Consider the following 26453-nt stretch of genomic DNA (forward strand, 5'->3'; position numbering starts at 1 on the left):
TGGCAAAATGAACAAAGGTATATTTGATATACATGTTATTAATGTGTACTTTACTAGTGTTTATAGCAACCCCTCGGTATTTGATACTAGTTCAGTTGCTAAGCGTAGTAACTTAAAACGGGAGTTGCAGAATGAACTGAGACTAGTTAAAGGGTGAAGTGATGATGTGTGTTGGAAGTGGTTCCAAGAATGATATGATCATCATCGCACACTCCCTATACTTTCGGGATTAGTGTTGAACCTACATAAATGTTATTTGGTGTTTGCATTGAGAATGAATATGATTTGATCATGTTTATTGCAATACTATTATTCATTTAAGTTAGAGAATAATTGTTGTTCTGTTTACATGAATAAAACCTTCTATGGTTATACACCCAATGAAATTGGTTTGTTGGATCTCGATCGCAGTGATACACATATTTATAATATTGAAGCCAAAAGATGCAAAGTTAATAATGATAGTGCAACTTATTTGTGGCACTGCCGTTTAGGTCATATTGGTGTAAAGCGCATGAAGAAACTCCATGCTGATGGGCTTTTGGAATCACTTGATTATGAATCAGTTGATACTTGCGAACCATGCCTCATGGGCAAGATGACTAAGACTACGTTCTCCGGAACAATGGAGCACGCAACAAACTTGTTGGAAATAATACATACTGATGTATGCAGTCCGATGAGTGTTGAGACTCACGGCGGGTATCGTTATTTTCTGACCTTCACATATGATTTGAGCAGATATGGGTATATCTACTTGATGAAACATAAGTCTGAAACATTTGAAAAGTTCAAAGAATTTTAGAGTGAAGTGTAAAATCATCGTAACAAGAAAATAAAATTTCTACGATCTGATCGTGGAGGAGAATATTTGAGTTACGAGTTTGGTCTTCATTAGAAACAATGCGGAATAGTTTCGCAACTCACGCCACCTGGAACACCACAGCGTAATGGTGTGTCCGAACATCGTAATCGCACTTTACTATATATGGTGCGATCTATGATGTCTCTTACCAATTTACCGCTATCGTTTTGGGGTTATGCATTAGAGACAACTGCATTCACGTTAAATAGGGCATCATCTAAATCCGTTGAGATGACACCGTATGAACTATGGTTTGGTTAGAAACCTAAGCTTTCGTTTCCTAAAGTTTGGGGTTGTGATGCTTATGTGCAAAAGTTTCAGCCAGATAAGCATAAACCTAAATCAGAAAAGTGTGTCTTCATAGGATACCCAAAAGAAACTGTTGGCTACACCTTCTATCACAGATCCGAAAGACAATATCTTTATTGCTAAGAGTGGATCCTTTCTCGAGAAGAAGTGTCTCTCGAAAGAAGTGAGTGGGAGGATGATGTATACTACACAACCTTCTTCTTGTAGACGTTGTTGGGCCTCCAAGTGCAGAGGTTTGTAGGACAGTAGCAAATTTTCCTCAAGTGGATGACCTAAGGTTTATCAATCCATAGGAGGCGTAGGATGAAGATGGTCTCTCTCAAGCAACCCTGCAACCAAATAACAAAGAGTCTCTTGTGTCCCCAACACACCCAATACTATGGTAAATTGTATAGGTGCACTAGTTCGGCGAAGAGATGGTGATACAAGTGGTATATGGATAGTAGATAATAGTTTTTGTAATCTGAAAATATAAAAACAGCAAGGTAACGAATGATAAAAGTGAGCGTAAACCGGTATTGCAATGATAGGAAACAAGGCCTAGGGTTCATACTTTCGCTAGTGTAAGTTCCCTCAACAATGATAACATAATTGGATCACATAACTATCCCTCAACACGCAACAAAGAGTCACTCCAAAGTCACTAATAGCGGAGAATGAACAAAGAGATTATGGTAGGGTACGAAACCACCTCAAAGTTATTCTTTCCAATCAATCCGTCGGGCTATTCCTATAAGTGTCACAAACAGCCCTAGAGTTCATACTAGAATAACACCTTAAGACACAAATCAACCAAAACCCTAATGTCACCTAGATACTCCAATGTCACCTCAAGTATCCGTGGGTATGATTATACGATATGCATCACACAATCTCAGATTCATCTATTCAACCAACACATAGAACCTCAAAGAGTGCCCCAAAGTTTCTACCGGAGAATCACGACGAAAACATGTGCCAACCCCTATGCATAGGTTCATGGGTGGAACCCGCAAGTTGATCACCAAAACATACATCAAGTGAATCACGTGGTATCCCATTGTCACCACAGATACACACGGCAAGACATACATCAAGTGTTCTCAAATCTTTAAAGACTCAATCCGATAAGATAACTTCAAAGGGGAAACTCAATTCATTACAAGAGAGTAGAGGGGGGAGAAAACATCATAGGATCCAACTATAATAGCAAGGCTCGCGATACATCAAGATCGTACCAAATCAAGAACATGAGAGAGAGAGAGAGATCAAACACATAGCTACTGGTACATACCCTCAGCCCCGAGGGAGAACTACTCCCTCCTCGTCATGGAGAGCATCGGGATGATGAAGATGGCCACCGAAGAGGGATTCCCCCTCCGGCAGGGTGCCGGAACGGGTCTAGATTGGCTTTCGGTGGCTATGGAGGCTTCTGGCGGCGGAACTCCCAATCTATTGTGCTCTCGGATGTTTTTAGGGTATATGGAGATATATAGGCGGAAGAAGTACGTCAGGGGGGCCACGAGGGGCCCACGAGGGTGGAGGGCGCGCCCTAGGGGGGTGGGCGCGCCCCTACCTCGTGGCCTCCTCAAAGCTTCCCTTACGTGCACTTCAAGTCTTCTGGGCTTCTTTCCTTCCAAAAAGGGTTCCGTGAAGTTTCAGGTCAATTGGACTCCGTTTGGTTTTCCTTTTCTTCGAAACCCTAAAACAAGGTAAAAACAGAAACTGGCACTGGGCTCTGGGTTAATAGGTTAGTCCCAAAAATGATATAAAGGTGTTTAATAAAGCCCCAAAACATCCAAAACAAAAGATAATATAGCATGGAGCAATCAAAAATTATAGATACGTTGGATACGTATCAGCATCCCCAAGCTTAATTCCTGCTCGTCCTCGAGTAGGTAAATGATAAAAACAGAATTTTTGATGCAGAGTGCTACTTGGCATAATGTAACGCCCTCGATGCGGCTATATCTTCCACGTGTCGAAGCACGACTTAGAGGCATAACCGCATTGAAAGCAATGTCGCAAGTGAGGTAATTTTCGCAAACAACCCATGTAATACAATAAGGGAAATGATACATAGTTGGCTTACACTCGCCACTTCACACAATTACATGAATAAAGCATTACATCATCCAAATACACTCAAGGTCCGACTACGGAACCAAAATAAGAGAAGAACCCCAAATGCGACAAAGGTCCCCGATCGACCCCAACTGGGCTCCACTACTGATCAACTAGAACGAAACAACACAAAAGACAAGATCTTCATCGAGCTCCGCCTGAGCTTGGTTGCGTCACCTGGAATGGCATCATCAGCACCTGCAAGCTGGTTTTGGAAGTATCTGTGAGCCACAGGGACTCAGCAATCTCGCACCCTCGCGATCAAGACTATTTAAGCTTATGGGTAAGGTAAAGATATGAGGTGGAGCTGCAGCAAGCGACTAGCATATATGGTGGCTAACATGAGCAAATGAGAGCGAGAAGAGAAGGCAAAGCACGGTCGATAAAAGTATGATCAAGAAGTGATCCTATAGCAACCTACGTCAAGCATAACTCCAACAACCGTGTTCACTTCCCGGACTCCGCCGGAAAGAGACCATCACGGTTACACACGCTGTTGATTCATTTTAAAAGTTAAGGTTCAAGTTATCTACAACCGGACATTAACAAATTCCCATCTGCCCATAACCGCGGGCACGGCTTTCGAAAGTTCAAATCCCTGCAGGGGTGTCCCAACTTAGCCCATGACAAGCTCTCACGGTCAACGAAGGAATAGACCTCCTCCCGAGACGTTCCGATCAGACTCGGTATCCCGGTACAACAAGACATTTCGACAGGGTAAAACTAAACCAGCAACACCGCCCAAATGTGCCGACAAATCCCGATAGGAGCTGCACATATCTCTTTCTCAGGGCACACCGGATTGTCTAAACTTCCGGTAGGCCAGCCCAGAGTTGCCCCTGGTGGCCACCGGCGGCTGACAAGTTGGACCAACACTCAGAGGAGCACTGGCCCCGGGGGGGGGGAGGGTAAAATAATGATGACCCTTAGGAGCGCGACTCCCAAGGGAAAAGAAAAGGCTAGGTGGCGAATGGTAAAACCAATGTTGGGCATTGCTGGAAGAGCTTTACTTAAGGCGAACTGTCAAGGGGTTCCCATAATAGCCCAACCGCGTAAGGAACGCAAAATCCGGGAACATAACACCGATATGGCCGAAACTAGGGCGGAAAGAGTGGAACAAAACACCAGGCATAAGGCCGGGCCTTCCACCCTTTACCAAGTATATAGATGCATTAATTAAATAAGATATATAGTGATATCCCAACAAGTAAACATGTTCCAACCAGGAACAACATCTCCATGTTCCAACAAGGAACAAAACTTCAATCTTCACTTGCAACTAACAACGCTATAAGAGGGGCTGAGCAAAGCGGTAACATAGCCAATCAACGGTTTGCTAGGACATGGTGGGTTAGAGGCTTGGTTCAACAATATGGGAGGCATGATAAGCAAGTGGTAGGTATCGCAGCATAGGCATAGCAAAAGAGCGAGCATCTAGCAAGCAAAGATAGAAGTGATTTCGAGGGTATGGTCATCTTGCCTGAAATCCCGCAAGGAAGAAGAACGAGTCCAAGAAGAAGACAAACGGACGTAGACGAACGGTTCCTCACAAGCACGACGTTACCGGAACCAACCCAAAGAAGCAACACCGGAAAGAAGCAAACAACATAGTAAACAACCACAACATGAACATGGCATGATGCACAATCAAGTATGATGCATGTCCGGTTTAATGAAGCATGGCATGGCAAAAATGCACAAACAATTCTACAAATTAAGTGGAGCACAATATGCAACTCCGTTGCATATTGACAAAAACACCACGTGGCTTATTTAGTTCTCTCTCGTTTATGTACCCAACAAGATTAAATGTTGTTAGCATGGCAAGAGGTGAAGCAAAAGAAAACTACCTATCTAGTCAAGGTTAAATGAGGCCGGAAGCAACGAACAACAAATCCGGAAACTCCTCATGTGCATAATTTAAGGTTGGGTACTGGTGGCGGCGCGGCGATTGGGGCGGCGACAAGTGGCGGCGGGGGAGCGGGCACGCATGGATTTCAAGGAGAGGAGGTGGGAGGCGGCTGGAGGATGATTGGGGCACGGAAATTTAGGAGGAGGGGTAGGTAGCTGCCCAAAATGGAAGGGGAGGAGGTTTATATAGGGCAGGTTCTAGGGTTAGGGGGTTTAGGGGGGGTTTCGGACCCTCCGATCGCGATCGGGCGGTTCTGGACGTGAGGAGAGGTAGGCTGGACCTAGGTGGGCTGCAAGTGGGTTGTGAAAAGAGGTTGGGCTGAGATGAGAGGAGAGGAGTGCAGCCCGGCAACTGTTTCCGGAGACCGAAAACGTCCGACGTTTGACCGGCTATATTGCCGCTATAGTTATCCGTTGGGCTATCAAACGAACTCCGAATGCGATGAAACTTGGCAGGCGGCCTACCTACAACATAACAACACCACATGCCAACTTTCAACCCATTCCGAGAATATTTTTCGGCCACTTATAAAATAATATTTCGGACGTGCCGCGGGCGCGTGCAAGTGTGGTTGGGCTCAGAACGGACAACGGAAGGAACGAGGAGAACCCGGACGAATGCAAGTTTTGAAAACATGATGATGCAATGCACATGATGACATGATGAAATGCAACACGCAAGCAAATGACATGGCAACGACAGCGAATAACTGAAAGACACCTGGCACATCGGTCTCGGGGCGTTACAACACTCCACCACTACGAGAGGATCTCGTCCCGAGATCTAGAATGGCACCGGAGGGAAAAACGGAAGAGAAAGAGAAGAGGTAAAACTAAGTTGCTTCTTTGACAAACGAGTGAGACCAAAGAACCTTGAAAAGGTTAAGCCATTTGGAGAAAAAGAATAACGGAGATGACAAATTTGAAAACACTCCGTTAGAAAAGAGGGACAAAGAACATTGCGAAAAACCTTGAGGTTGAAGGGAAAGATGAATATTGAAACCACTCCGGTTAAAACAAGATAGAGAAGGATTAAGAATGTTATAATTTGAGCAGCACTCCGTCTGAGAAGGGAGGCAAAACTTGGCAGAATGGGAAAAATTTGAAAAGCAGGCACGACACTCCGGTTAAAAGGATAAGGACGAAAAGAACACGATCCTGACAAAACAAGAAGATGGGTTGAAGGGAGCAACATCACAAAGCCTCCGGAACAAAATTAAGAATGGAATGGAATGAACAAAGGGAAACAAGGTCTTGAGGAAGCACGCTTACCACAAATGCTAGAACGGAGTTGTTGAGAAAAGCAACAACGAAAAGAATAAGCTTGATATGGACTTATAGGAGACATCTCAAAATTATGAGGTTACAACTTGCCACTCACGAAAAAGAATTGGATTGATATGAACAAGGAGACGAGAAGCTTATTTCACCGGGAGGATAAATGAAGAACTTGGATCATTGATAAACACCATAAGAGTGACATCCTTAAAGGAAAGCTTTAGGAGAAATATAACCCAAGATAACTCGAAAGAAGAGATTGATGGATTTAAAATACCTCATCCTTGACCACATGTGAATCATGAGACATGAACTCAAATTATCAAGAATGACATAATACCACCTCGAATAATACGGAAGAAAGAATTGCACTTCGGATTGCAAGATGGAGAATGCTTGAGCTCCTCTGAAAAGAATCTCAATGAACACTTCGAGAAGGAATTAAATCCTTGATGAACCATCATGTAGAGCCTCCATGAAGAACTCTGGTAACAAAAGAATGACCAATCGAAAGGAAAGAGAAGTTGAATCCTTGCAATGATTAGATGGATCTCCGTGGTGATATAATTGAAAGAGGTTGGAACTCCGGGAAAAGAAAAAAGTTGAACACAATTGGAATCAAGAAGTTGATGCACCTCTGGAATAAGGAATTAATCGCTTGGATGAACAAGAATAAGAATTACGTTATGTTTATCCTTCACCAATTCAATTGATGACAAACAATGGATTTGACATACTACTTATTCTCGTAGCGAGCATTAAGACAGATATAGCGCCAACTTGAGAAAGTCTTCAACAAATCACCCGTCGGGATTGAAAGAACGAATGAATTGATACGGAAGAGAGATCTAGAACGAACCACCGTAAGAATTGAAAACGATTGAAGTAAAGGTAAAGAAAACACCGGGAAGAATTATAAAATGAACATAGATTTAGAGGATTTAGAAACATGAGAACGAAGAGATCACGAGCCGATTAAAGATCACTTGAACGATGCACCGGTAAGATTAGAGAACGATAACTGAAGGCTGGGAATGAATAATTATGAGATGATGGGCTCCGGAGAATCAGATTGAGAAGACTCTTGAACTTGCTTCGGATGGGTGAAAAGAATTCTCACAATCAAACAATTATGAGAGGATGACCTCTAATTAGAACCACGATTCTCTGAAAGAACGGATAAGATAAGGAGGTAAACTCTTCTTTGGTCTTCAAATGTTGAGAATGACGACGAGAAACACCACCAAGAATTGTTGAGGCACTCCGGAATGAAGAATGGAAAAGGTTGAGCCAACGATGAAAATAGTGTGAAAGATCTTGGAGAAGGCATTTGACTGATGATAACTCATTCTTACGTCAAACTTCAAAAAGAATTTAGGATAGCACCGGGAAAATAGAAGAGTCAGGTAAGATCCTGGGAAAAGACCTGTGGGTTAGGGCCCACTCAAAAGAAACACTGTAGAACAATTTAAAAGAGAGAATGCACCGGTTGAATTAAATGGCTAGAATGAGATAACAACCTCGAGATATCTTGAACGAATTAGGAATGAAAATATGAATCTTCTGAGATATCTTCAGCACTCCGGAACAAAAGAATAGCGAGAAGTGAATTATTATGAGGTGTAACGGTATGAGAAGGTATTTGAAACGAGGAAAAAGGGATATGAGATCAACACCGAAAGCTTGAATTGGTTCCACCGGAGAAGAAAGAGAATGAAAAATGCTGAACTTGAGGTTCCGTTAGAATCTTCATGAGAATCACCGGGTAAGAACATTGAAGGAAAAGAATGGAGAGACTTCGCATCAATAAAAGGATACTTGAATAAGAAGTTCGAGTCCTCGAAGAAAAAGGGTGGGTGGGCGGGAAAAACAAAGGCAACTTAGAGACGGATGAAACAAACACCGTTGAGAAGAAGTGATAATAGATCTTGCGAATGTTGAAGTGATCGGATCCACTTGAGGAGAGACACACCGGTTAAAAGGGATTGACAAAAACAATCTTGATGATCAAGAAGGATTAGTATTCACATAGGAATATGAGAACACCACTTGGAAAAGGTATGGAATCAACATTTTACTTCAAAGCAACTCGAATACCACAACTCAAAACAAAACAAAGGATTGGCTTGCAGAATAAGCTGGAACAAACATATGATAGAGATTCCGTCCGAAGTTTTCGTGGTGGGGCCTACACGGGCTCGATCGTACAGCACCATCATGTACAAGGCAGTGCACATGACATAAGAAGCGTCTCCGAGTCGGCATAGCCAAGGACTCTTTAAGACACAACGAGACCACTGTAAAACCGACCGTGAATAGGCGGACCACTAGACGTCGAACCCCAATTTCAAATCATACATCTGTCGGAAAGATATCCTAAGAGCTACTTGAATTCCCACTTATAAACTCCCGAAATTTTCCCAGTTATGCAATCAGGTGTTGGGGATACAGGGGAAGCATAATATCTCACCCAAACTAGCAAATCCTACATCCAGCTGTATCCATCCTTCAACACATAACCAAGAAACCTTCGGAAATCGTCTACCTCAACCTTCAAAAAGCATCTGTTATATAAGTTATGGCAATACTCCCGAACTCCCGCCCCAGTACTGGGTGGCATCGAGGTTATCTCACCAACGAACTGCATAAAAGAGATTTTCGATGTCGGCGTACTAAACTCAGGTATTCCAGAACTGCAACGATAAAATTATGACGATAACACCTCATAGCTCAACTCCCCGGGACACTTCCACAAAACCCCTAACAGGAGGCAACAAGACAATGTTCTCATCATAAAACCATCGAAACGATTCCAAGATACCCGCGTGATCCTAAAAAAAATTTAGTGAAATTTGAGAAGAGAAGAGTCAAAACTCTACGTTAGGATGCCTTGCCAGAGTGATGAGGAGACTGGGAAGTAAAAAGAATTCCTAAACTCTCCGATATATAATTCCTAAATGACTCAAAACATTTTTCTAGACTCAACAACGGCTGCTAAAAACGATCAAGCAATGGGGATCCTAAGGTTGGGGAAGGCTCTGATTACCAACTTGTAACGCCCTCGATGCGGCTATATCTCCCACGTGTCGAAGCACGACTTAGAGGCATAACCGCATTGAAAGCAATGTCGCAAGTGAGGTAATCTTCGCAAACAACCCATGTAATACAATAAGGGAAAAGATACATAGTTGGCTTACACTCGCCACTTCACACAATTACATGAATAAAGCATTACATCATCCAAATACACTCAAGGTCCGACTACGGAACCAAAATAAGAGAAGAACCCCAAATGCGACAAAGGTCCCCGATCGACCCCAACTGGGCTCCACTACTGATCAACTAGAACGAAACAACACAAAGGACAAGATCTTCATCGAGCTCCGCCTGAGCTTGGTTGCATCACCTGGAATGGCATCATCGACACCTGCAAGCTGGTTTTGGAAGTATTTGTGAGCCACAGGGCCTCAGCAATATCGCACCCTCGCGATCAAGACTATTTAAGCTTATGGGTAAGGTAAAGATATGAGGTGGAGCTGCAGCAAGCGACTAGCATATATGGTGGCTAACATACGCAAATGAGAGCGAGAAGAGAACGCAAAGCACGGTCGATAAAAGTATGATCAAGAAGTGATCCTATAGCAACCTACGTCAAGCATAACTCCAACAACCGTGTTCACTTCCCGGACTCCGCCGGAAAGAGACCATCACGGTTACACATGCTGTTGATTCATTTTAAAAGTTAAGGTTCAAGTTATCTACAACCGGACATTAACAAATTCCATCTGCCCATAACCGCGGGCACGGCTTTCAAAAGTTCAAATCCCTGCAGGGGTGTCCCAACTTAGCCCATGACAAGCTCTCACGGTCAACGAAGGAATAGACCTCCTCCCGAGACGTTCCGATCAGACTCGGTATCCCGGTACAATAAGACATTTCGACAGGGTAAAACTAAACCAGCAACACCGCCCGAATGTGCCGACAAATCCCGATAGGAGCTGCACATATCTCTTTCTCAGGGCACACCGGATTGTCTAAACTTCCGGTAGGCCAGCCCAGAGTTGCCCCTGGTGGCCACTGGCGGCTGACAAGTTGGACCAACACTCAGAGGAGCACTGGCCCAGGGGGGGTAAAATAATGATGACCCTTAGGAGCGCGACTCCCAAGGGAAAAGAAAAGGCTAGGTGGCGAATGGTAAAACCAATGTTGGGCATTGCTGGAAGAGCTTTACTTAAGGCGAACTGTCAAGGGGTTCCCATAATAGCCCAACCGCGTAAGGAACGCAAAATCCGGGAACATAACACCGATATGGCGGAAACTAGGGCGGCAAGAGTGGAACAAAACACCAGGCATAAGGCCGAGCCTTCCACCCTTTACCAAGTATATAGATGCATTAATTAAATAAGATATATAGTGATATCCCAACAAGTAAACATGTTCCAACCAGGAACAACATCTCCATGTTCCAACAAGGAACAAAACTTCAATCTTCACCTGCAACTAACAACGCTATAAGAGGGGCTGAGCAAAGCGGTAACATAGCCAATCAACGGTTTGCTAGGACATGGTGGGTTAGAGGCTTGGTTCAACAATATGTGAGGCATGATAAGCAAGTGGTAGGTATCGCAGCATAGGCATAGCAAAAGAGCGAGCATCTAGCAAGCAAAGATAGAAGTGATTTCGAGGGTATGGTCATCTTGCCTGAAATCCCGCAAGGAAGAAGAACGAGTCCAAGAAGAAGACAAACGGACGTAGACGAACGGTTCCTCACAAGCACGACGTTACCGGAACCAACCCGAAGAAGCAACACCGGAAAGAAGCAAACAACATAGTAAACAACCACGACATGAACATGGCATGATGCACAATCAAGTATGATGCATGTCCGGTTTAATGAAGCATGGCATGGCAAAAATGCACAAACAATTCTACAAATTAAGTGGAGCACAATATGCAACTCCGTTTCATATTGACGAAAACACCACGTGACTTATTTAGTTCTCTCTCGTTTATGTACCCAACAAGATTAAATGTTGTTAGCATGGCAAGAGGTGAAGCAAAAGAAAACTACCTATCTAGTCAAGGTTAAATGAGGCCGGAAGCAACGAACAACAAATCCGGAAACTCCTCATGTGCATAATTTAAGGTTGGGTACTGGTGGCAGCGTGGTGATTGGGGCGGCGACAAGTGGCGGCGGGGGAGCGGGCACGCACGGATTTCAAGGAGAGGAGGTGGGAGGCGGCTGGAGGATGATTGGGGCACGGAAATTTAGGAGGAGGGGTAGGTAGCTGCCCAAAATGGAAGGGGAGGAGGTTTATATAGGGCAGGTTCTAGGGTTAGGGGGTTTAGGGGGGTTTTCGGACCCTCCGATCGCGATCGGGCAGTTCCGGACGTGAGGAGAGGTAGGCTGGACCTAGGTGGGCTGCAAGTGGGTTGTGAAAAGAGGTTGGGCTGAGATGAGAGGAGAGGAGTGCAGCCCGGCAACTGTTTCCGGAGACCGAAAACGTCCGACGTTTGATCGGCTATATTGCCGCTATAGTTATCCGTTGGGCTATCAAACGAACTCCGAATGTGATGAAACTTGGCAGGCGGCCTACCTACAACATAACAACACCACATGCCAACTTTCAACCCATTCCGAGAATATTTTTCGGCCACTTATAAAATAATATTTCGGACGTGCCGCGGGCGCGTGCAAGTGTGGTTGGGCTCAGAACGGACAACGGAAGGAACGAGGAGAACCCGGACGAATGCAAGTTTTGAAAACATGATGATGCAATGCACATGATGACATGATGAAATGCAACACGCAAGCAAATGACATGGCAACGACAGCGAATAACTGAAAGACACCTGGCACATCGGTCTCGGGGCGTTACACATAATTTCAATGTAAGTCTTCTTAATTGTGGCATGAATATTTAGATCCGAAAGATTCAAGATAAAAGTTCATATTGACATAAAAATAATAATATTTCAAGCATACTAACTAAGCAATCATGTCTTCTCAAAATAACATGGCCAAAGAAAGTTCATCCCTACAAAATCATATAGTTTAGTCATGCTCCATTTTCGTCACACAAGAATGCTCTCATCATGCACAACCCCGATGACAAGCCAAGCAATTGTTTCATACTTTAGTAATCTCAAACCTATAAACTTTCACGCAATACATGAGCGCGAGCCATGGATATAGCACTATGGGTGGAATAGAATATGATGATGGGGGTTATGTGGAGAAGACAAAAAGGATAAAGTCTCACATCAACGAGGCTAATCAATGAGCTATGGAGATGCCCATCGATTGATGTTAATGCAAGGAGTAGGTATTGCCATGCAACGGATGCACTAGAGCTATAAATGTATGAAAGCTCAACAAAAGAAACTAAGTGGGTGTGCATCCAACTTGCTTGCTCACGAAGACCTAGGGCACTTGAGGAGGACCATTGTTGGAATATACAAGCCAAGTTCTATAATGAAAAATTCCCACTAGTATATGAAAGTGACAAAACAAGAGAGTCTCTATCATGAAGATTATGGTGCTACTTTGAAGCACAAGTGTGGCAAAGGATAGTAGCATTGTCCCTTCTCTCTTTTTCTCTCATTTTCATTTTTTTTTCATTTTTTGGGCCTTCTCTTTTTTATGGCCTTTCTCCTTTTTTTGGGCCTTCTCTTTTTTATGGAATTTCTTTTTTTTATTCCTCACTTGGGACAATGCTCTAGAAAATGATGATCATCACACTTCTATTTATTTACAACTCGATACTAGAACAAAAGATGACTCTATATGAATGCCTCCGGCGGTGTACCGGGATTGCGATGAATCAAGTGTGACATGTATGAAAAATTATGAACGGTGGATTTGCCACAAATACGATGTCAACTACATGATCATGCAAAGCAATATGACAATAATGAATGTGTCATGCTAAACTGAATGGTGGAAAGTTGCATGGCAATATATCTCGGAATGGCTATGGAAATGCCATAATAGGTAGGTATGGTGGCTGTTTTGAGGAAGATATAAGGAGGTCTATATGTGATCGAGCGTATCATATCACGGGGTTTGGATGCACCGACGAAGTTTGCACCAACTCTCAATGTGAGAAAGGGAAATGCTCGATACCGAAGAGGCTAGCAAGGATGGAAGGGTGAGAGTGCGTATAATCCATGGACTCAACATTAGTCATAAAGAACTCACATACTTATTGCAAAAATCTACAAGTCATCAAAAACCTCGGCACTACGCGCATGCTCCTAGGGGGATAGATTGGTAGGAAAAGACCATCGCTCGTCCCCGACCGCCACTCATAAGGAAGACAATCAAATAACACCCCATGTTTCAAATTTGTTACATAACGTTTACCATACGTGCATGCTACGGGACTTGCAAACTTGAACACAAGTATCTCTCAAATTCACAACTACTCAACTAGCACGACTTTGATATTATTACCTCCATATCTCAAAACAATCATCAAGCATCAAACTTCTCTTAGTATTCAACACACTCATAAGAAAGTTTTACTAATCTTGAATACCTAGCATATTAAGATTATTTAAGCAAATTAACATGCTATTTAAGACTCTCAAAATAATATAAGTGAAGCATGAGAGTTCATCTATTTCTTCAAAATAAAATCACCACCGTGCTCTAAAAAGATATAAGTGAAGCACTAGAGCAACAACAAACTACTCCGAAAGATATAAGTGAAGCTCAATGAGTAGTCGAATAATTATGCAACTATGTGAAGACTCCCTAACATTTAATAATTTTAGATATTGATACTTTATTCAAACAGCAAGCAAAACAAAATAAAATGACATCTAAGAATAGCAAACATCATGTGAAGAAACAAAAACTTAGGATCAACCGATACTAACCGATAGTTGTTGAAGAAGAAAGGTGGGATGCCAACCGGGGCATCCCCAAGCTTAGACGCTTGAGACTTCTTAAAATATTATCTTGGGGTGCCTTGGGCATCCCCAAGCTTGAGCTTTTGTGTCTCCTTAATTCCTCTCATATCACAGTCTCCCTAAATATCAAAAGCTTCATCCACACAAAACTCAACAAGGACTCATGAGATAAGTTAGTATAAACCATTGCAAAAACCTTATCATACTCTACTATAGCAAATCACTAAAATTATTATTCAACATTGCATACTAAATGCCTATGCATATTTAATAGTCCTATCCTCAAATAGAATCATTAAAGAAGCAAACATATGCAAACAATGCAAACATAACAGCAATCTGCCTAAACAGGATAGTCTGTAAAGAATGCAACAACATCCATACTTACCTAGCTCCAAAAATTATGAAAGAAAATTCCCACTGTAGTAAATTTATCAAAGCTTAATATTCAAAAGGTTTCAACATTTTATCACATTCTGAATTTTCTAGGGAATTATTGCAACAGCGATAAACTTTTTGTTTTCAAACAGCAACATGTGGACTTCTAAAATAGGCCTAGTAAAGGCTATCAATGCCACTTTTATTGAAATAAGAGATGCAAAACATTGTTCTAAATAACAGCAAGAAAATACTAACAAAATAAATTGATGCTCCAAGCAAAACACATATCATGTGGTAAATAAAAATATAGCTCCAAGTAAAGTTACCGATGAACGAAGACGAAAGAGGGGATGCCTTCCGGGGCATCCCCAAGCTTAGGCTCTTGGTTGTCCTTGAATATTACCTTGGGGTGCCTTGGGCATACCCAAGATTAGGCTCTTTCCACTCCTTATTCCATAGTCCATCAAATCTTTACCCAAAACTTGAAAACTTCACAACACAAAACTTAACAGAAAACTCGTGAGCTCCGTTAGCGAAAGAAAACAAAACACCACTTCAAGGTACTGTAATGAACTCATTCTTTATTTATATTGGTGTTAATCCTACTGTATTCCAACTTCTCTATGGTTTATAAACTATTTTACTAGCCATAGATTCATCAAAATAAGCAAACAACACACGAAAAACAGAATCTGTCAAAAACAGAACAGTCTGTAGTAATCTGTAGGTTTCGAATACTTCTGGAACCCCAAAAATTCTAAACTAAATTTATGGACGTGAGTAATGTATCTATTAATCATCTTCAAAAATAATTAACTCAATATCACTTTCCAAATAAAAATGGCAGCAATTCTCGTGAGCGCTAAAGTTTCTGTTTTTTACAGCATGATCAACAAGACTTTCCCCAAGTCTTTCCAAAGGTTCTACTTGGCACAAACACTAATTAAAAGCATAAAACCACATCTAAACAGAGGCTAGATAAATTATTTATTACTAAACAGGAGCAAAAAGTAAGGAATAAAAATAAAGTTGGGTTGCCTCCCAACAAGCGCTATCGTTTAACGCCCCTAGCTAGGCATGATGATTTCAATGACGCTCACATAAAAGATAAGAATTGTAACATAAAGAGGGCATCATGAAGAATATGACTAGCACATTTAAGTCTAACCCACTTCCTATGCATAGGGATTTTGTGAGCAAACAACTTGTGGGAACAAGGATCAACTTGCATAGGAAGGTAAAACAAGCATAACTTCAAAATTTTAAGCACACAGAGAGGAAACATGATATTATTGCAATTCCTACGAGCATATATTCCTCCCTCATAATAATTTTCAGTAGTATCATGAATGAATTCAACAATATAACCAGCACCTAAAGCATTCTTTTCATGATCTACAAGTATAGAAAATTTACTACTCTCCACACAAGCAATTTTTTTTCATTCGGAATAGTGGGAGTAAACTCAACAAAGTAACTATCATGGGATTGAAAATTGAAATCAAGATGACAATTTTCATCATTATTCTTTAAAGCATACATATCATCACAATAATCATCATATATAGGAAGCATGCTTTCATCATAATAAATTTGCTCTTCAAAACTTGGGGGACAAAAAATATCATCTTCATCAAACATAGCTTCCCCAAGCTTGTGGCTTTGAATATCATTAGTATCATGGATATTCATGGAATTCATACTAACAACATTGCAATCATGCTCATCATTCAAATATTTAGTGCCAAACATTTTATAGATTTCTTCTTCTAGCATTTGAGCACAATTATCCTTTCCATCATACTCACGAAAGATATTAAAAAGGTGAAGCGTATGAGACAAACTCAATTCCATTTTTTATAGTTTTCTTTTATAAACTAAACTAGTGATAAAACAAGAAACTAAAAGACTCGATTGCAAGATCTAAAGATATACCTTCAAGCACTCACCTCCCCGGCAACGGCGCCAGAAAAGAGCTTGATGTCTACTACACAACCTTCTTCTTGTAGACGTTGTTGGGCCTCCAAGTGCAGAGGTTTGTAGGACAATAGCAAATTTCCCTCAAGTGGATGACCTAAGGTTTATCAATCCGTATGAGGCGTAGGTTGAAGATGGTCTCTCTCAAGCAACCCTGCAACCAAATAACAAAGAGTCTCTTGTGTCCCCAACACACCCAATACAATGGTAAATTGTATAGGTGCACTAGTTCGGCTAAGAGATGGTGATAAAAGTGGTATATGGATAGTAGATAATAGTTTTTGTAATCTGAAAATATTAAAACAGCAAGGTAACGAATGATAAAAGTGAGCGTAAACGGTATTGCCATGATAGGAAACAAGGCCTAGGGTTCATACTTTCGCTAGTGTAAGTTCCCTCAACAATGATAACATAATTGGATCACATAACTATCCCTCAACATGCAACAAAGAGTCACTCAAAAGTCACTAATAGCGGAGAACGAACGAAGAGATTATGGTAGGGTACGAAACCACCTCAAAGTTATTCTTTCCAATCAATCTGTTGGGCTATTCCTATAAGTGTCACAAACAGCCCTAGAGTTCGTACTAGAATAACACCTTAAGACACAAATCAACCAAAACCCTAATGTCACCTAGATACTCCAATGTCACCTCAAGTATCCGTGGGTATGATTATACGATATGCATCACACAATCTCAGATTCATCTATTCAACCAACATATAGAACCTCAAAGAGTGCCCCAAAGTTTCTACCGGAGAATCACGACGAAAACATGTGCCAACCCCTATGCATAGGTTCATGGGCGGAACCCGCAAGTTGATCACCAAAACATACATCAAGTGAATCACGTGGTATCCCATTGTCACCACAGATACGCACGGCAAGACATACATCAAGTGTTCTCAAATCTTTAAAGACTCAATCCGATAAGATAACTTCAAAGGGGAAACTCAATTCATTACAAGAGAGTAGAGGGGGGAGAAAACATCATAGGATCCAACTATAATAGCAAGGCTCACGATACATCAAGATCGTACCAAATCAAGAACACGAGAGAGAGAGAGAGATCAAACACATAGCTACCGGTACATACCCTCAGCCCCGAGGGAGAACTACTCCCTCCTCGTCATGGAGAGTACGGGATGATGAAATGGCCACCGGAGAGGGATTCCCCCTCCGGCAGGGTGCCAAAACGGGTCTAGATTGGCTTTCGGTGGCTACGGAGGCTTCTGACAGCGGAACTCCCGATCTACTGTGCTCTCGGATGTTTTTAGGGTATATGAAGATATATAGGCAGAAGAAGTACGTCAGGGGGGCCATGAGGGGCCCACGAGGGTGGAGGGCGCGCCCTAGGGGGGTGGGAGCGCCCCCTACCTCGTGGCCTCCTTGAAGCTTCCCTTACGTGCACTTCAAGTCTTCTGGGCTTCTTTCCTTCCAAAAATGGGTTTCGTGAAGTTTCAGGTCAATTGGACTCCGTTTGGTTTTCCTTTTCTTCGAAACCCTAAAACAAGGTAAAAACAGAAACTAGCACTTGGCTCTGGGTTAATAGGTTAGTCCCAAAAATGATATAAAAGTGTTTAATAAAGCCCATAAACATCCAAAACAGAAGATAGTATAGCATGGAGCAATCAAAAATTATAGATACGTTGGAGATGTATCAGAGGAATGTAGAACTTGATAAGGTAATTGTACCTTCTCCCGAATTGGAAAGTAGTTCATCACGAAAATCAGTTCTAGTGATCTCTACACTAATTAGTGAGGAAGCTAATGATGATGATCATGAAACTTCATATCAAGTTACTACCGAACCTCGTAGGACAACCAGAGTATGGTCTGCACCAGAGTGGTACGGAAATCCTTTCTGGAAGTCATGTTACTAGACCATGACGAACCTACGAACTATGAGGAAGCGATGATGAGCCCAGATTCTGCGAAATGGCTTGAGGCCATGAAATTTGAGATGAGATCCATGTATGAGAACAAAGTATGGACTTTGATTGACTTGCCCGATGATCGGTGAGTCATTAAGAATAAATGGATCTTCAAGAGGAAGACAGACGCTGATAGTAGTGTTACTATCTACAAAGCTCGAATTGTCGCAAAATGTTTTCGACAAGTTCAAGGTGTTGACTACGATGAGGTTTTCTCACTCGTATTGATGATTAAAAGTCTGTCTGAATCATGTTAGCAGTTGCCGCATTTTATGAAATCTGGAAAATGGATGTCAAAATTGTATTCCTTAATGGATTTATTAAAGAAGAGTTGTATATGATGCAACCAGAAGGTTTTGTCAATCCTAAAGGTGCTAACAAAGTGATCTAGCTCCAGCGATCCATCTATGGACTGGTGCAAACATCTCGGAGTTGGAATATATGCTTTGATAAAGTGATCAAAGCATATGGTTTTTTACAGACTTGCGGTGCAGCCTGTATTTATAGGAAAGTGAGTGGGAGCACTACAACATTTCTGATAAGTATATGTGAATGACATATTGTTGATCAGAAATAATGTAGAATTTTTCTGGAAAGCATAAAGGAGTGTTTGAAAAGAGTTTTTCAAAGAAAGACCTCAATGAAGCTGCTTACACATTGAGCATGAAGATCTATAGAGATGGATCAAGACGCTTGATAAGTTTTTTCAATGAGTACATACCTTGACAATATTTTGAATTAGTTCAAAATGGAACAAACAAATAAGGAGTTCTTGCCTGTGTTGCAAGGTGTGACGTTGAGTAAAGACTCAAAGCCCAACCACGACAGAAGATAGAAAGAGAATGAAAGTCATTCCCCATGCCTCAACCATAGTTTCTATAAAGTATGCCATGTTGTGTACCAGATCTATTGTATACCCTACACTATTAGCAAGGGAGTACAATAGTGATCTAGGAGTAGTTCACTAGACAGCGGTCAAAATTATCCTTAGTGGAATAAGGATATGTTTCTCGATTATGGAGCTGACAAAAGGTTCGTCGTAAAAGGTTACGTTGATGCAAATTTTGACACTGATCCAGATGACTTTGAAGTCTTAATCTGGATACATTTTGAAAGTGGGAGCAATTAGCTAGAGTAGCTCCTTACAAAGCATTGTTGACATAGAAATTTGCAAAATACATACGAATCTGAATGTGGCAGACCCGTAGACTAAACTTCTCTCACAAGCAAAACATGATCACACCTTAGTATTCTTTGGGTGTTAATCACATAGCGATGTGAACTAGATTATTGACTCTAGTAAACCCTTTGGGTGTTGGTCACATGACGATGTGAACTATGGGTGTTAATCACATGGTGATGTGATAAATCACATGGCGATGTGAACTAGATTATTGACTCTAGTGCAAGTGGGAGACTGAAGGAAATATGCCCTAGAGGCAATAATAAAGTTATTTTTTATTTCCTTATATCATGATAAATGTTTATTATTCATGTTAGAATTGTATTAACCAGAAACATGATACATGTGTGAATACATAGACAAACATAGTGTCACTAGTATGCCTCTACTTGACTAGCTCGTTGATCAAAGATGATTATGTTTCCTAACCATAGACATGAGTTGTCATTTGATTAACGGGATCACATCATTAGGAGAATGATGTGATTGACTTGACCCATTCCGTTAGCTCGGCATTTGATCGTTTAGTATGTTGTTATTGCTTTCTTCATGACTTATACATGTTCCTATGACTATGAGATTATGCAACTCCCGTTTACGGGAGGAACACTTTGTGTGTTACCAAACGTCACAACATAACTGGGTGATTATAAAGGTGCTCTACATGTGTCTCCGAAGGTACTTGTGGGGTTGGCGTATTTCGAGATTAGGATTTGTCACTCCGATTGTCGGAGAGGTATCTCTAGGCCCACTCGATAATGCACATCACTATAAGACTTGCAAGCATTGTAACTAATGAGTTAGTTGCGGGATGATGTATTACAGAACGAGTAAAGAGACTTGCCGGTAACGAGATTAAACTAGGTATTAAGATACCGACGATCGAATCTCGGGCAAGTAACATACCGATGACAAAGGGAACAACATATGTTGTTATGCGGTTCGACTGATAAAGATCTTCGTAGAATATGTAGGAGCCAATATGGGCATCCAGGTTCCGCTATTGATTATTGATCAGAGAAGTGTCTCGGTCATGTCTACATAGTTCTCGAACCCGTAGGGTCCGCACGCTTAACGTTCGTTGACGATATAGTATTTATGAGTTATGTATGTTGGTAACCGAATATTGTTCAGAGTCCCGGATGAGATCACGGACATGACGAGGAGCTCCGAAATGGTCTGGAGGTAAAGATTCATATATTGGATGATATGGTTAGGCCAAGGGGTCAGGCCCACGGGGCTATAAGTCGGTGCAAAAGGAGTTTTGCGGAGGCCAGGGGCCCAAACGCCGGAGACCCTGGCGTCTGGCCCTGGGTCAGACGACAAGGAGTGTGGCGTTTGGTCATGGAGTCCGAGTGGGACTCTTGCCTTTCGGGCAAAACTGACTTTGAGGAGGCTTTTGCTCCAAGTTTCGACCCCAGGGCTCAACATATAAATAGAGGGGCAGGGTTAGCACCAAAGACACATCAAGAAACACCAAGCCGTGTGCCGGCTACCCCGTCCCCTCTAGTTTATCCTCCGTCATAGTTTTCGTAGTGCTTAGGCGAAGCACTGCGGAGATTGTTCTTCACCAACACCGTCACCACGCCGTCGTGCTGCCGGGAACTCATCTACTACTTCGCCCCTCTTGCTGGATCAAGAAGGCGAGGACGTCATCGAGCTGAACGTGTGTTGAACGCGGAGGTGCCGTACGTTCGGTATTTGACCAGGATGGATCGTGAAGGTGTACGACTACATCAACCGCGTTGATAAACGCTTCCGCTTACAGTCTACGAGGGTACATAGACAACACCCCCCCTCTCGTTGCTATGCATCACCATGATCCTGTGTGTGCATAGGAAAATTTTGAAATTACTACGTTCCCCAACATTGCCATCACGGGCCAGCCCAGAAAGGAGCTACAGTGGGCATCAGCCACCTGTTCGGGCGCCTAAGGCGCCGAACAGGAGCTCTCCTCGCTGCAAGCCTTCATCCAGCCTTTCCACCTCATGAAATTCACTTGGGTCGTATTATTACTGCTTGCTCCTCTCCCCAACATCCTCCAACAGCCCACTAATACCCTCAGAAACAAAACACCCCCCAACAATCCGGCGGCGACTTTCATCCATAGAAGACTGAATTTCCATGAGCCATTCTGAAAACATTCCGAGTTGTTAATTGTTACAACACTAAAAAAACAATCCGGTGGCGGCTTCTTCATCTTCCCCAAAACCGGCCCAGAGCTCCAATCGCCGCATGGAGTCGGGCTCTGATGACGGGAGCAACAGCAGTAGCAGCTGCTGCCCCCCCCCCCCGGCATTACGGCCTTGCGTGTAGGTACTGCTAATTAACAACCTTCTACTCGAACTCGTCTCCGAACGATCTGTAGAGTTCATCCATATGTTGTGGGTCGGGGCAAACGGCGTTAGGGTTGCAGCGCGAACACCCTTTGCTTTCCTTCCTACTTGTAGATCGCCGCATTGCTTGGTTCAGTCTAGGAAATGTACTAGGTTGTGATACGTACCACTTGTATGGTTCTTGATCTGTGGTGGAAATGTGGAATGTTTCTCCAAGAACATTATCTTTGATGCAACATGCCTCCTGTCTCCGTTAGGATGTTCATATGATGGGATATATCCCTCCCCCCCCCTAACATATTGAATTTGTAAACAAATTTCACAATGATAACATATTTTTAAATCTGAACAATTTTTGAAATTTTCGAACAAGTTCAAAAATAAAAATTAACTTGAAAAATAAAATATAAAAAATGAAAATTTTCGAAAATTCGTGAACATTGTTTTGAAAAAATAATTAGAAAATACGCGAACAATTTTTGAAATTTCAGAACAAAATTTGAAAACAGAAATATTTTGTAAATAAGAAACTTTTTTGAATTTAGGAACAAAACTTTAAAACAGAAATTTTTTTCAAAATTTGAACTTTTTTGAATCTTGAACATTTCTGGAAAAAGAAAAAAAAATGAAAACAGCAAAATGAAAAAGAAAAACCTGACCACAAAGAAAAATAAAAAACAAAAAACCGGTTCAGGGAACCTTCTGGGCCGGCCCAGTCGCGTCGGTTGGCCCGCTCGCCTGTGCGTTTCTCCGACAACTTGCCGCAACGAGCGGCAAATAGGAAATTCCCAAACCTTCATGCAGCCTTTCCACCTCATGAAATTCACTTGGGCCGTATTATTGCTGCTTGCTTCTCCCCCCAAAATCCCCCAACGGCCCAATAATACGCTCAGAAACAGAACATCCCCCAACAATCCGGCGGCGGCTTCTTCGTCTTCCCCAGAACCAGACCAAGAGCTCCAATCCCCGCATGGAGTCGGGCTCTGATGACGGGAGCAACAGCAGCAGCAGCAGCTGCCCCCCCCCCCCCCCCCCCCCCCCCCCCCGGCATCGCGGCCTTGCGCTCAGGTACTGTTAATTAATAGCCTTCTACTCGAACTCGTCCCCGAACGATCTGTAGAGCTCATCCATCTGTTGTGGGTCGGGGTTCAAACGGCGTTAGGGTTGCGGCAGTGCCAACACCTTTTGCTTTCCTCCCTACTCCTACTTGTAGATCGCCGCATTGTTTGGTTCAGTCTACGAAATGCACTAGGTTATGATACGTACCACTTGTATGGTTCTTGATCTGTGGTGGAAATGTGTAATGTTTCTCCGAGAACATAATCTGTGATGCAACATGCCTCCTGTCTCCGATAGGATGTTCATATGATGGGGTATATCCCTCCTCCCCCTAACAGATTGTTGCTATGGTGGAATATGTCGGTCTAAGAAAATTTTACCTACACGGATTGCAGGTCGTACTGTTGCTGGTGGAAAGAACAAGTCTGCACCAAGTCGTAGGCAGAGAGTGACTACTGACTTAAGCATATATTCAGACCTTTCCTGCCGCAGGGCACCCGCCCCACCTCGGCTCCAGGGGGTTCTCCAAAAGGATTCAGCTAAGGAGCTTGGGCAGGCTTGGGCCAAGTTTTTCCATGCCAATGGCATTCCTGGGGAGAAAGCCGACTGCCCGCATTTCCAAGAGGCCATGAGATTGACGCAACAACTTGGTCCGGTGGTTCAGGACGTTCCTACAGGTTCAGAAATTGATTGGCCATGCCTGCAGTCCGAGTATGACGAATTGATGGAGCGTGTGACCGAATGGAAAGGTTGGTGGGATCTGTATGGTGTTACTGTGATGTGTGACTCATGGATAGGACCTACTGGGACAACCATCGTAAACTTCATGATCTCCTGCGATAGGTGCATGTACTTTCACAAGTCTGTTGATGCCACCGGACGCATGCAGAGTGTTCCGTATCTCTATGAATTGATTAGGAAGGTGGTTGTGGAGGAGATTGGGCAAGGCTTCGTAGTTCAAATTGTGACACAGAATGGATCAAACTTCAAGGAAGCGTGCGGGCAACTCATCAAGGAGTATCCGCACATTGTTTGGCAGCCATGTGCAGCTCATACTGTTAATCTCATGCTGATGGAAATTGGAAATATCCCCAAGGTTGATGCGGTGCTCTCCAGTGCCAAGCGGATATGTAGGTTTTTCTATAGTTATTCTGAACCTCTGCACGCTCAAATGAAAACCAAGATTGGTGGAGAGTTGATCCCACCCAATGCCGCAAGGTTCGGAACTGACTTTATGTGTCTACAAAGTTACTGGGATAACAAAGACAAGCTCAGGTAGTGGATGATCTCGAATGAGTGGGAAGATGGCCCTTGGAGTAGGGAGGCAGATTATGATTACACGTATGACTGCTTGATAAGCTGCTCCTGGTGGGAAGATGTCAAATGGGTACTAGATAGAATCCGACCACTTTATGCCATACTTCAGCACGCAGACTCACCTAAGACTAGGTCAATTTCTGGATTTATGCCTAGAATGATTGCCGCTAGGGATGAATTACAATCTCTTTTCCCGGAGGGTTCAGAAGATTTGAACGATTTCATGGATGTGGTTGACAGGAGGGTTGCAGATCTATATGATGGCACTCTTATGATTGCAGGTAAGGACTAAGTTACTGTGTGTCTTATTTTTAATGGCCTTCATCCATTGTGAATTTATCTAACTCTCTTTCTTCTACAGCTGGTGTGCTTGATCCTGAAGCCCACTACAAGCATGATCTTGCAAGCAATCCAGATTACATGCAAGCATTCACGATGGCAATTGAGAAGGTTGCAGAGTCACCTGCAAATGCAGTGGCGGCACTGGACCAGTTCGAAACTTTTCGTTCTTCTAGCGGGAGGTTTGACAAAGATATTGCTCGACGTTGTGCTAGCACATTGGACCCAGCTTCTTGGTGGTCGTATTTTGGAGGAGAAGTAAAACTCCTTCAGGGCTATGCGATCCGAATTGTGTCCCGATGTATGTCCTCTAGTAGGTGCGAGCGAAACTGGAGCACATATGCATTGATGCATGCACAAGCGACAAATCAGCTTACCTCTGAAAAGCTTCACAAGTTGGTCTATGTCCGATACAATCTTAACCTGCGGTTCGAACAATCTAAAACAGATAAGGAAGAAAAGGATGGCAAGGGGAAAAAAGAGCTCGATCTTTGCAGATTGATGATGGATGTTGCACTATATGATCAAGAAAACCCTATCATGGATTGGCTGAAAAACCCCGGGAGTGCATCCTTGACTTCACTGGATGAAAAAGATGAATGTGATCTCCCTACACCATCTAGGGCTGTGATTGGTATGTTATGCAAAGGGAAATCAAGTGAAGATGTCCTTGACAAGCCAATCGGGGTTTTGGAATTGAAGAGGAACTGCACCCTCTCCAGCAGGAAGCAAAAGAGGAAAAGGGGGAAGATGGCTACTGATAATAATGGTTCGTTGCACGGAATGTCTACTAGGAAAAAGACGAAGGATCTCTCCAGCCTCTAGCCTTTTGCTGGCAGGAAATTCTGTTTAGAAGTTGCCAGCAAAGCGGGTTGCTATTCATGTTAATATTCAATTTCTCTGTTCTACTTCAGCAAGTATTAAATGATCTATCTAATTCAAGTGTCAACCTAACACTCATGACAGTTTTGTTGACTTCTTCTTTAGGTTAATCTGTCCTGGATAACCTTTGGATGTTGTGAATGGTGGCTATTCAGATGGATCCAACATTAGCTAAGAGCTGGGGTAGAACGGATGGCCAGTTCTGAAGCACAAGAGCCTGAAATCCAAAACATGGGGTGTTAGATCTTAGGGTTGTGATCTCTTGCTGATTTCGAACTCCAGATGCTGCATGCCAACTTGTGATTTTTAATGACCTCTCTGATCTTCTGCCTGTAGTAAGATGCTATGTTAGGTACCTTTTGAGAAATGTTCTAATGCTCGCTGGTTATCTAGTTTAATTTCCATGATGACTGTCGTTCTGCGTGCTCTGCTGAAACATTGTGCGCCTTTGGAATCTCTGATCGATGGTGCCAAAAGGAAGTATATCTATAGGCATAAATGTTTCTTCAATCCCCTTTTCTTGTCACTAACGTGGGAATTCATGTGCTTTCAGAGCGACCGTTCTCCCTAAAGTTTGCTTCAATAACATATACAGTAGATTATTTGTTCGATTGTTTTCCACTTTACGCCAAGAAAAATATGCAGCAACACAATCCAGTAG

General features: G+C 42.6%; 1 non-coding gene across 1 annotated transcript; it reads left to right on the plus strand.

Moving 5' to 3' along the window:
• The first annotated feature begins 23181 nt into the window (after positions 1–23181).
• Positions 23182–26194, plus strand: LOC125528717 (uncharacterized). The gene is made up of 3 exons (XR_015609973.1): positions 23182–23263; positions 23650–24852; positions 24933–26194. It is a non-coding gene; the product is annotated as an uncharacterized LOC125528717 (transcript).
• The last annotated feature ends 259 nt before the right edge of the window (positions 26195–26453 follow it).

The sequence above is a fragment of the Triticum urartu genome, chromosome 7A, assembly GCF_056163025.1.
Source record: "Triticum urartu cultivar PI428250 chromosome 7A, HENAU_Tu73, whole genome shotgun sequence".
NCBI classification, from domain to species: Eukaryota; Viridiplantae; Streptophyta; class Magnoliopsida; order Poales; family Poaceae; genus Triticum; species Triticum urartu.